The following is a 9,353-nucleotide window of genomic DNA, read 5'->3' on the forward strand; positions in this document are numbered from 1 at the left end:
CTCCACTTCAGCTACTGCGTAGACCAACTTCACTGTTCCACGTCCAACATTGTGATGATTCAGACACAACACATCAGTGGGGCTGGGAGGGCCTGGAGGGTAGTGGAGAACGAAGGGACACAAACACTGGCCTGCACAACAGACCTTGGTAGCTGCTCCCTCACTTTCGGGTTATTGGTGCACTTCTAGCTTTTAGCCAGAGCTAGTACATAAGGTTAATTATACAGAAAGCAAGCACCTGTTACTGGTTCTTCTGACGGTTGTATGACAGAGGTATGCATTGCTAAACCACGCGTGCCTCTATTACGCTGCCTTAGAGAACAACAAGGGGCCCCAATTTAGTCAGCACAGGACCTCGGGGAGCATACTATTTAAGAACAACAGCGGTCCCATGCATACACAATGTTTGTAGGTAAATAAATATAGACAGAATCAGTTCTATATTTTAGAGCGACATGTCCAGCCGGACAGTGGTCTTTAAATTTACTCAATATGCAGAGAGTTACAACCAGAAGGGATACCTTCAACATTCACCAGTGTGGGGCACAAGCCTGTACCCTGACACTCCTAGATTCCACACTAAGAGGAGAAAAAGGAGGGCTTTTGTAAGGCAAAAAGTGACGTTTTTCTGTTTCAAGATTCATATGTACAGAAATATCATGAGGCACCATTTACAATACATTTACATATCAATCAGGTTATGTATAAGGTGCGAGGCAAGTCGACGGCGTTTCGGTCTCACTACATTAGATCATGGAAACCATCATCAGGACATTAGGTAATGCCTTAGCGTATATAAAGCCTCTAATTGCCTAAGGGAGGGAAAGAGGAAAGGAATTGACATATGTACATTTTCATAAATTATTTCTGTGATTTGGAGTGATCTTATTTATAAACAGGCGCGGTGACTTCGTGGCGTTTATCTATGAACTCCAGGTGGATGACATGCGGAAAAACACTTTCATTCACATTTGAGACTAACTGCATGCGTAAGCGCAAGGTGACCGAGTGGGTGACCAAGGGTGGGCTAATCGGACATGCGTTGGGGTGAGGTGACATAGGGTACTATCATGAGTGTACACGTGTAGATAGGTCACGCGTTGGGGAGAATTGACCTAGGGTACTGAGAATAGTGTGCACGTGTACCCGTGTAGATTCATGAAGGAGTGATTGAAGCAGTCCGCAGCTGCCAGAGTGTGGAAGGTACCGCGGAGTGCTGGCAAAAAGTCGGAGTGAGTTCGAATAATAAGTGATTGGTGATAGAAAAGTAATAAGTTCGGAGCGGGGCGCAAGTTCTTAAAGAAGCCTACCGCGTTGAATGCCCAAATCGGATCGGCGGCAGCGCGAAAATGACCGTTTCGTGACGGCGAGCCCTGGAAATAAAATGAGTAAGAGGAATCAGCGACGTGCATTAAAGGGAACGGTTCCATGGTGAATAATACGGCGCCGAGCGGGTCTTACCAAAAATCGGGCTGGAACCGGGATACCGCGTTACAATGTTGTAATCGACGGAGCCATGGGATAGCCTGTTGAAAAAGGACGGGATCAGAACAAGGTTGCAGGGGGATTAGGGAGGGATTCTACACACGCCCTAAGGCTGTTGCTTACCGGGTCAGTCGGCAGTATGGATTGTATCCTGGCTTCCTCGTGGGGAAGTACGGATGGTTGTTATAAGGGCTCTGGTTGGTCGGCGCTACCGGGGCACAGAAATAAAGAGTGGACTACCGAACGGCCATCTTGGGAGTGAGGGGGAGTTTTAGTACATGGTGGTGAAGGTGCGCAGTGACAGTGAATAAGGTTATAAAAACACAATTAACAGTTATCTACAATATTGACATAAATTATTTACAAGGGAAGCATTACATTAGGGGTCTGAAACAGCCCAGTGAGAAACACAGAGTTCATTTGCAACAAGTAATTGGATTAGATTAAAGAAGTCCAGTCCTCTTGGAGGTTTAACCCAGAGTTTAAACTGTCCGTTTTGAGGATCCATTTAAGCTCTTCCTTGTTGAGCATGCGGGTTAGATCTCCGCCTCTTGGTGGGATGATGATTTGGTTGATAACAGTCCAGCGAATTTCATTCTCTGTGTGTCCTTTCATGGAAAAATGTTCTACTAGTGGGGCATTGGGTGTCCCACAGCGGATCCTGCTTCGATGTTGGGATATTCGGAGTTTTATTTTTTGTTTCGTTTGACCCACATATATCAGATTGCATGGACAAAAGATAGCATAAATAACATTACAGCTGTTACAGTTGGTAAAGGTCATTAATTCACTCTTCACATCCTTGAAAACAAATTCCTTGCAATCCACTGTAAAGTTACACACCACACATGACCCACACTTAGAGTGGCCTCGTAGGGGGGGTAATTGCCAGTGGTCATTGAGTGTAGTATTTACTGGAGATGTGGCAGGTAGGGCTGCCCTAACCAGCTTGTCCTTCAAATTTTTACTTTTGCGGAAAGCAAATAGAGGGGATTCCCACTTGAGTTGTCCAGAGTTGAGTATGTGCCAGTTCCTTTTTATGCTTTGTTTGATGCGATTGGAGATGGGGGAAAAGGTAGTGACACATACCATTTTGTCAGTGGTTGGTTTGGGTTTGGGTTCAAGGAGGGTCTCACGGGGGCAGTACCATGCCCTTTTCATGGAATTTTTTACCAAGCGGCGTGGGTAACCCCTGGATCTCAGTTTGGCTGAGAGGGTATTGGCTTCACAAAAATAGTGCTCTTTCTTGAAACAGTTCCTCCTAAGCCTTAGAAATTGGGAATAGGGGAGGCTGTCTCTCAGAGCCCTTGGATGGCAGCTACTGTAGCTAAGAAGAGTATTTCTTTCTGTGGGCTTGCGGTAAAGGGATGTATAAAGAGTACCACCCTGATGTTGTATAGTTAGATCTAGAAACGCAATATGACTTTTACTGTGAGTAAGGGTAAAGGACAGACCGTTGCAATTATTGTTAAGCCAGTGTAAAAGATTTGGAAGATCATCGAGGGACCCACCCCAAATGAGGAAAATGTCGTCAATATAACGTTTCCAAGTAAGCAACCCTAGATGGAATGGGTTGCTGGGGGTTAGAATAGTATTAACTTCCAACCAGTCCATGTACAGGATGGCCAGAGTAGGAGCAAAAATAGCTCCCATACTGGTTCCACGTACCTGCTGGTAAAATTGTGAGTCAAACATAAAAAAGTTTTGTGTGAGGCAGATCTCAAGAAGTTGCACTATGAACAGAGTAGGTACTCTATGCGGGCGCGGTCTCATGTTGAGTATACTTTCCATAACAATGAGCGAATCTCTCTGGGGTATGTTGGTATAAAGAGACTCTACGTCCAAAGTGCATAGAGTCTCTTTATCACAGTTGAATGGGTGATTCTCAATATGATTTATCATATGCATACTGTCTCGAATGTAGCATTGGGTTTCAGGCACAAAGTCTTTGAGAAAATAGTTAACGTAGTGGCCCAGGGGTTCTAGTACCGAGCCACATCCAGACACAATGGGTCTCCCTGGAGGGTTGTCTAACCTTTTGTGAATTTTCGGAAGTGTATATATTACCGGAATTCTGGGGTTGGTGATGTTCAGAAAATTATATTCAAGTTTACTGAGATAGCCGTTGTCAACGCCTTCTGTCGTAACTTGTTTGATAAGTGTCTGTAAGCCTCTGGTGGGGTTACAGGGCAGTTTGCAATAGTGGTCAGTGTTAGAAACCTGACGTAGCAATTCGTCCTTATAGTTCTCAATATTCTGTAACACTATTCCCCCACCCTTGTCTGCTGGTTTGATGACAAGATTAGAGTTATTTTTTAGGGTGGAGATGGCGACTTTTTCATCCAGAGAGATGTTATAGGGTATGAACAGATGGGATTGGGCCAGATTGGAGGTTTCTTTTAGGATAACCTTTTCAAAGGTAGTGATTTCCTTTGGGATCATATTGGAGCTGGGTGAAAAGGTGGAAGGGGGACAAACCCGTCACAAATTTTACCAATGGTAACAGAAAGCGAAAACATAGACACCATCCCGGTATTTAATCTATCCAAACACACCTTGTCCAGCCAGGAGGTCTCTATTCTAAGTAAGGGCTTATCATTTGTCCCTACAATCTACCCCAATTTTCTTGATTTACAATCAGAATTAATGGGTTTCTTTCGCAAGATTAGACTTCGGGCATTCTTTGAATTACACCCATCAGAACCCAAGCTGGCCATCACTCCCTTTAGACCCCCTTCCACCTTTTCACCCAGCTCCAAGGCGTTGACAACGGCTATCTCAGTAAACTTGAATATAATTTTCTGAACATCACCAACCCCAGAATTCCGGTAATATATACACTTCCGAAAATTCACAAAAGGTTAGACAACCCTCCAGGGAGACCCATTGTGTCTGGATGTGGCTCGGTACTAGAACCCCTGGGCCACTACGTTAACTATTTTCTCAAAGACTTTGTGCCTGAAACCCAATGCTACATTCGAGACAGTATGCATATGATAAATCATATTGAGAATCACCCATTCAACTGTGATAAAGAGACTCTATGCACTTTGGACGTAGAGTCTCTTTATACCAACATACCCCAGAGAGATTCGCTCATTGTTATGGAAAGTATACTCAACATGAGACCGCGCCCGCATAGAGTACCTACTCTGTTCATAGTGCAACTTCTTGAGATCTGCCTCACACAAAACTTTTTTATGTTTGACTCACAATTTTACCAGCAGGTACGTGGAACCAGTATGGGAGCTATTTTTGCTCCTACTCTGGCCATCCTGTACATGGACTGGTTGGAAGTTAATACTATTCTAACCCCCAGCAACCCATTCCATCTAGGGTTGCTTACTTGGAAACGTTATATTGACGACATTTTCCTCATTTGGGGTGGGTCCCTCGATGATCTTCCAAATCTTTTACACTGGCTTAACAATAATTGCAACGGTCTGTCCTTTACCCTTACTCACAGTAAAAGTCATATTGCGTTTCTAGATCTAACTATACAACATCAGGGTGGTACTCTTTATACATCCCTTTACCGCAAGCCCACAGAAAGAAATACTCTTCTTAGCTACAGTAGCTGCCATCCAAGGGCTCTGAGAGACAGCCTCCCCTATTCCCAATTTCTAAGGCTTAGGAGGAACTGTTTCAAGAAAGAGCACTATTTTTGTGAAGCCAATACCCTCTCAGCCAAACTGAGATCCAGGGGTTACCCACGCCGCTTGGTAAAAAATTCCATGAAAAGGGCATGGTACTGCCCCCGTGAGACCCTCCTTGAACCCAAACCCAAACCAACCACTGACAAAATGGTATGTGTCACTACCTTTTCCCCCATCTCCAATCGCATCAAACAAAGCATAAAAAGGAACTGGCACATACTCAACTCTGGACAACTCAAGTGGGAATCCCCTCTATTTGCTTTCCGCAAAAGTAAAAATTTGAAGGACCAGCTGGTTAGGGCAGCCCTACCTGCCACATCTCCAGTAAATACTACACTCAATGACCACTGGCAATTACCCCCCCTACGAGGCCACTCTAAGTGTGGGTCATGTGTGGTGTGTAACTTTACAGTGGATTGCAAGGAATTTGTTTTCAAGGATGTGAAGAGTGAATTAATGACCTTTACCAACTGTAACAGCTGTAATGTTATTTATGCTATCTTTTGTCCATGCAATCTGATATATGTGGGTCAAACGAAACAAAAAATAAAACTCCGAATATCCCAACATCGAAGCAGGATCCGCTGTGGGACACCCAATGCCCCACTAGTAGAACATTTTTCCATGAAAGGACACACAGAGAATGAAATTCGCTGGACTGTTATCAACCAAATCATCATCCCACCAAGAGGCGGAGATCTAACCCGCATGCTCAACAAGGAAGAGCTTAAATGGATCCTCAAAACGGACAGTTTAAACTCTGGGTTAAACCTCCAAGAGGACTGGACTTCTTTAATCTAATCCAATTACTTGTTGCAAATGAACTCTGTGTTTCTCACTGGGCTGTTTCAGACCCCTAATGTAATGCTTCCCTTGTAAATAATTTATGTCAATATTGTAGATAACTGTTAATTGTGTTTTTATAACCTTATTCACTGTCACTGCGCACCTTCACCACCATGTACTAAAACTCCCCCTCACTCCCAAGATGGCCGTTCGGTAGTCCACTCTTTATTTCTGTGCCCCGGTAGCGCCGACCAACCAGAGCCCTTATAACAACCATCCGTACTTCCCCACGAGGAAGCCAGGATACAATCCATACTGCCGACTGACCCGGTAAGCAACAGCCTTAGGGCGTGTGTAGAATCCCTCCCTAATCCCCCTGCAACCTTGTTCTGATCCCGTCCTTTTTCAACAGGCTATCCCATGGCTCCGTCGATTACAACATTGTAACGCGGTATCCCGGTTCCAGCCCGATTTTTGGTAAGACCCGCTCGGCGCCGTATTATTCACCATGGAACCGTTCCCTTTAATGCACGTCGCTGATTCCTCTTACTCATTTTATTTCCAGGGCTCGCCGTCACGAAACGGTCATTTTCGCGCTGCCGCCGATCCGATTTGGGCATTCAACGCGGTAGGCTTCTTTAAGAACTTGCGCCCCGCTCCGAACTTATTACTTTTCTATCACCAATCACTTATTATTCGAACTCACTCCGACTTTTTGCCAGCACTCCGCGGTACCTTCCACACTCTGGCAGCTGCGGACTGCTTCAATCACTCCTTCATGAATCTACACGGGTACACGTGCACACTATTCTCAGTACCCTAGGTCAATTCTCCCCAACGCGTGACCTATCTACACGTGTACACTCATGATAGTACCCTATGTCACCTCACCCCAACGCATGTCCGATTAGCCCACCCTTGGTCACCCACTCGGTCACCTTGCGCTTACGCATGCAGTTAGTCTCAAATGTGAATGAAAGTGTTTTTCCGCATGTCATCCACCTGGAGTTCATAGATAAACGCCACGAAGTCACCGCGCCTGTTTATAAATAAGATCACTCCAAATCACAGAAATAATTTATGAAAATGTACATATGTCAATTCCTTTCCTCTTTCCCTCCCTTAGGCAATTAGAGGCTTTATATACGCTAAGGCATTACCTAATGTCCTGATGATGGTTTCCATGATCTAATGTAGTGAGACCGAAACGCCGTCGACTTGCCTCGCACCTTATACATAACCTGATTGATATGTAAATGTATTGTAAATGGTGCCTCATGATATTTCTGTACATATGAATCTTGAAACAGAAAAACGTCACTTTTTGCCTTACAAAAGCCCTCCTTTTTCTCCTCTTAGTGTGGAATCTAGGAGTGTCAGGGTACAGGCTTGTGCCCCACACTGGTGAATGTTGAAGGTATCCCTTCTGGTTGTAACTCTCTGCATATTGAGTAAATTTAAAGACCACTGTCCGGCTGGACATGTCGCTCTAAAATATAGAACTGATTCTGTCTATATTTATTTATCTATTACGCTGCCTACACGACAAATGTGTCTGAACAACGCATTCCTTTGCTACGCATGTCTTTACCACGCATGCCTTTACCAAGCAATTTTATGGTAAACACGTGACTGGTATAGGGACGCGTGGTAAAGTTCACGCCCTATGCCATCTGCCCTTAGCCCTAACAACTAGCCTGACACCCCCGAGCTGTAAAAACTACCCTGAGCCCTTAATACTAACCCAACCCCCCAAGCCCTAAAAACTTCTCCGGCTCCTCCCCGAGCCCTAAAAACGACCAACCCCCCCCCTTTCAAGCCCTAACAACTATCCTAAGTCCTAAAAAGTACCCAACCACACCCTGAGCCCTAAAAACGACCCCAGGCCCCCTGAATCCTTAAAAACGACCCCGGTCGCCCAAAAGCCCTAAAAGAAGCCCGACTCCCCAGCCCTAACCCTGAGTCCTAAAAACTACCCCTACCATTAAAAACTACCCCCACCAACCCCATAATCCGGCCCCAGCCTCACTGACCTCACTGCGTCCTCTCCTGACCCTTCCTGTTCCTGGGCCCGCCCATCTCAGCATCTGGACCGTCATTGCCTTAACCATGCAGATGTGTGGTTAAGGCCTATGCATGGTTAAGCATGGTTGCGCTTGCGTTGGAAAGAAACGAATGGTCTGCCCGGTTTCTTTAGTAATTAACAACAAGGGGTGGTGATGGACAGAGTCTCTGAATTAAGCAGAAAACTCTCACCCAGTCAAGAGATCAGGGCTAGATCCAACACCGTTTTTTAGCTCACTGCATCATCCCAGTTTCAGAACCTGGCTGTATGCAAATCAGTCTGTTCCTGTCCCAGTGCATGATGGGAACAGGGCAAACTAAACTACAAAGCCAATTCTTACACTGGAAAGGAAACAAGCTACCGGGGACCGGTTTCTGGCATTTCAGCCTCTTCGGCCCGGCTTGCTTGAATCCTGATGGTGCAGTGAGCAAGGGACTCATGTCTGAGCATACCCTTCCACGCTTAGGGTGGACAAAATAATTAACAACAAGGGGTGGTGATGGACAGAGTCTCTGAATTAAGCAGAAAACTCTCACCCAGTCAAGAGATCAGGGCTAGATCCAACACCGTTTTTTAGCTCACTGCATCATCCCAGTTTCAGAACCTGGCTGTATGCAAATCAGTCTGTTCCTGTCCCAGTGCATGATGGGAACAGGGCAAACTAAACTACAAAGCCAATTCTTACACTGGAAAGGAAACAAGCTACCGGGGACCGGTTTCTGGCATTTCAGCCTCTTCGGCCCGGCTTGCTTGAATCCTGATGGTGCAGTGAGCAAGGGACTCATGTCTGAGCATACCCTTCCATGCTTAGGGTGGACAAAATAATTAACAACAAGGGGTGGTGATGGACAGAGTCTCTGAATTAAGCAGAAAACTCTCACCCAGTCAAGAGATCAGGGCTAGATCCAACACCGTTTTTTAGCTCACTGCATCATCCCAGTTTCAGAACCTGGCTGTATGCAAATCAGTCTGTTCCTGTCCCAGTGCATGATGGGAACAGGGCAAACTAAACTACAAAGCCAATTCTTACACTGGAAAGGAAACAAGCTACCGGGGACCGGTTTCTGGCATTTCAGCCTCTTCGGCCCGGCTTGCTTGAATCCTGATGGTGCAGTGAGCAAGGGACTCATGTCTGAGCATACCCTTCCACGCTTAGGGTGGACAAAATAATTAACAACAAGGGGTGGTGATGGACAGAGTCTCTGAATTAAGCAGAAAACTCTCACCCAGTCAAGAGATCAGGGCTAGATCCAACACCGTTTTTTAGCTCACTGCATCATCCCAGTTTCAGAACCTGGCTGTATGCAAATCAGTCTGTTCCTGTCCCAGTGCATGATGGGAACAGGGCAAACTAAACTACA

The 9,353-nt window shown here is 45.5% G+C and overlaps 2 long non-coding RNA genes across 2 annotated transcripts; one reads left to right on the forward strand and one right to left on the reverse strand.

The window, feature by feature from the left end:
- Nucleotides 1–320: 320 nt before the first annotated feature.
- On the reverse strand, nt 321–1,645 carry LOC144821892 (uncharacterized). Its single transcript, XR_013608491.1, has 4 exons — nt 1,609–1,645; nt 1,462–1,526; nt 1,311–1,373; nt 321–812 (listed from the first exon to the last, which is right to left on the reverse strand). It is a non-coding gene; the product is annotated as an uncharacterized LOC144821892 (long non-coding RNA).
- A 4,575-nt stretch (nt 1,646–6,220) lies between these two features.
- Nucleotides 6,221–7,432, forward strand: LOC144821893 (uncharacterized). The gene is made up of 4 exons (XR_013608492.1): nt 6,221–6,257; nt 6,340–6,404; nt 6,493–6,555; nt 7,054–7,432. It is a non-coding gene; the product is annotated as an uncharacterized LOC144821893 (long non-coding RNA).
- The last annotated feature ends 1,921 nt before the right edge of the window (nt 7,433–9,353 follow it).

The sequence above is a fragment of the Lissotriton helveticus genome, chromosome 2_2 (genome assembly GCF_964261635.1).
Source record: "Lissotriton helveticus chromosome 2_2, aLisHel1.1, whole genome shotgun sequence".
NCBI classification, from domain to species: Eukaryota; Metazoa; Chordata; class Amphibia; order Caudata; family Salamandridae; genus Lissotriton; species Lissotriton helveticus.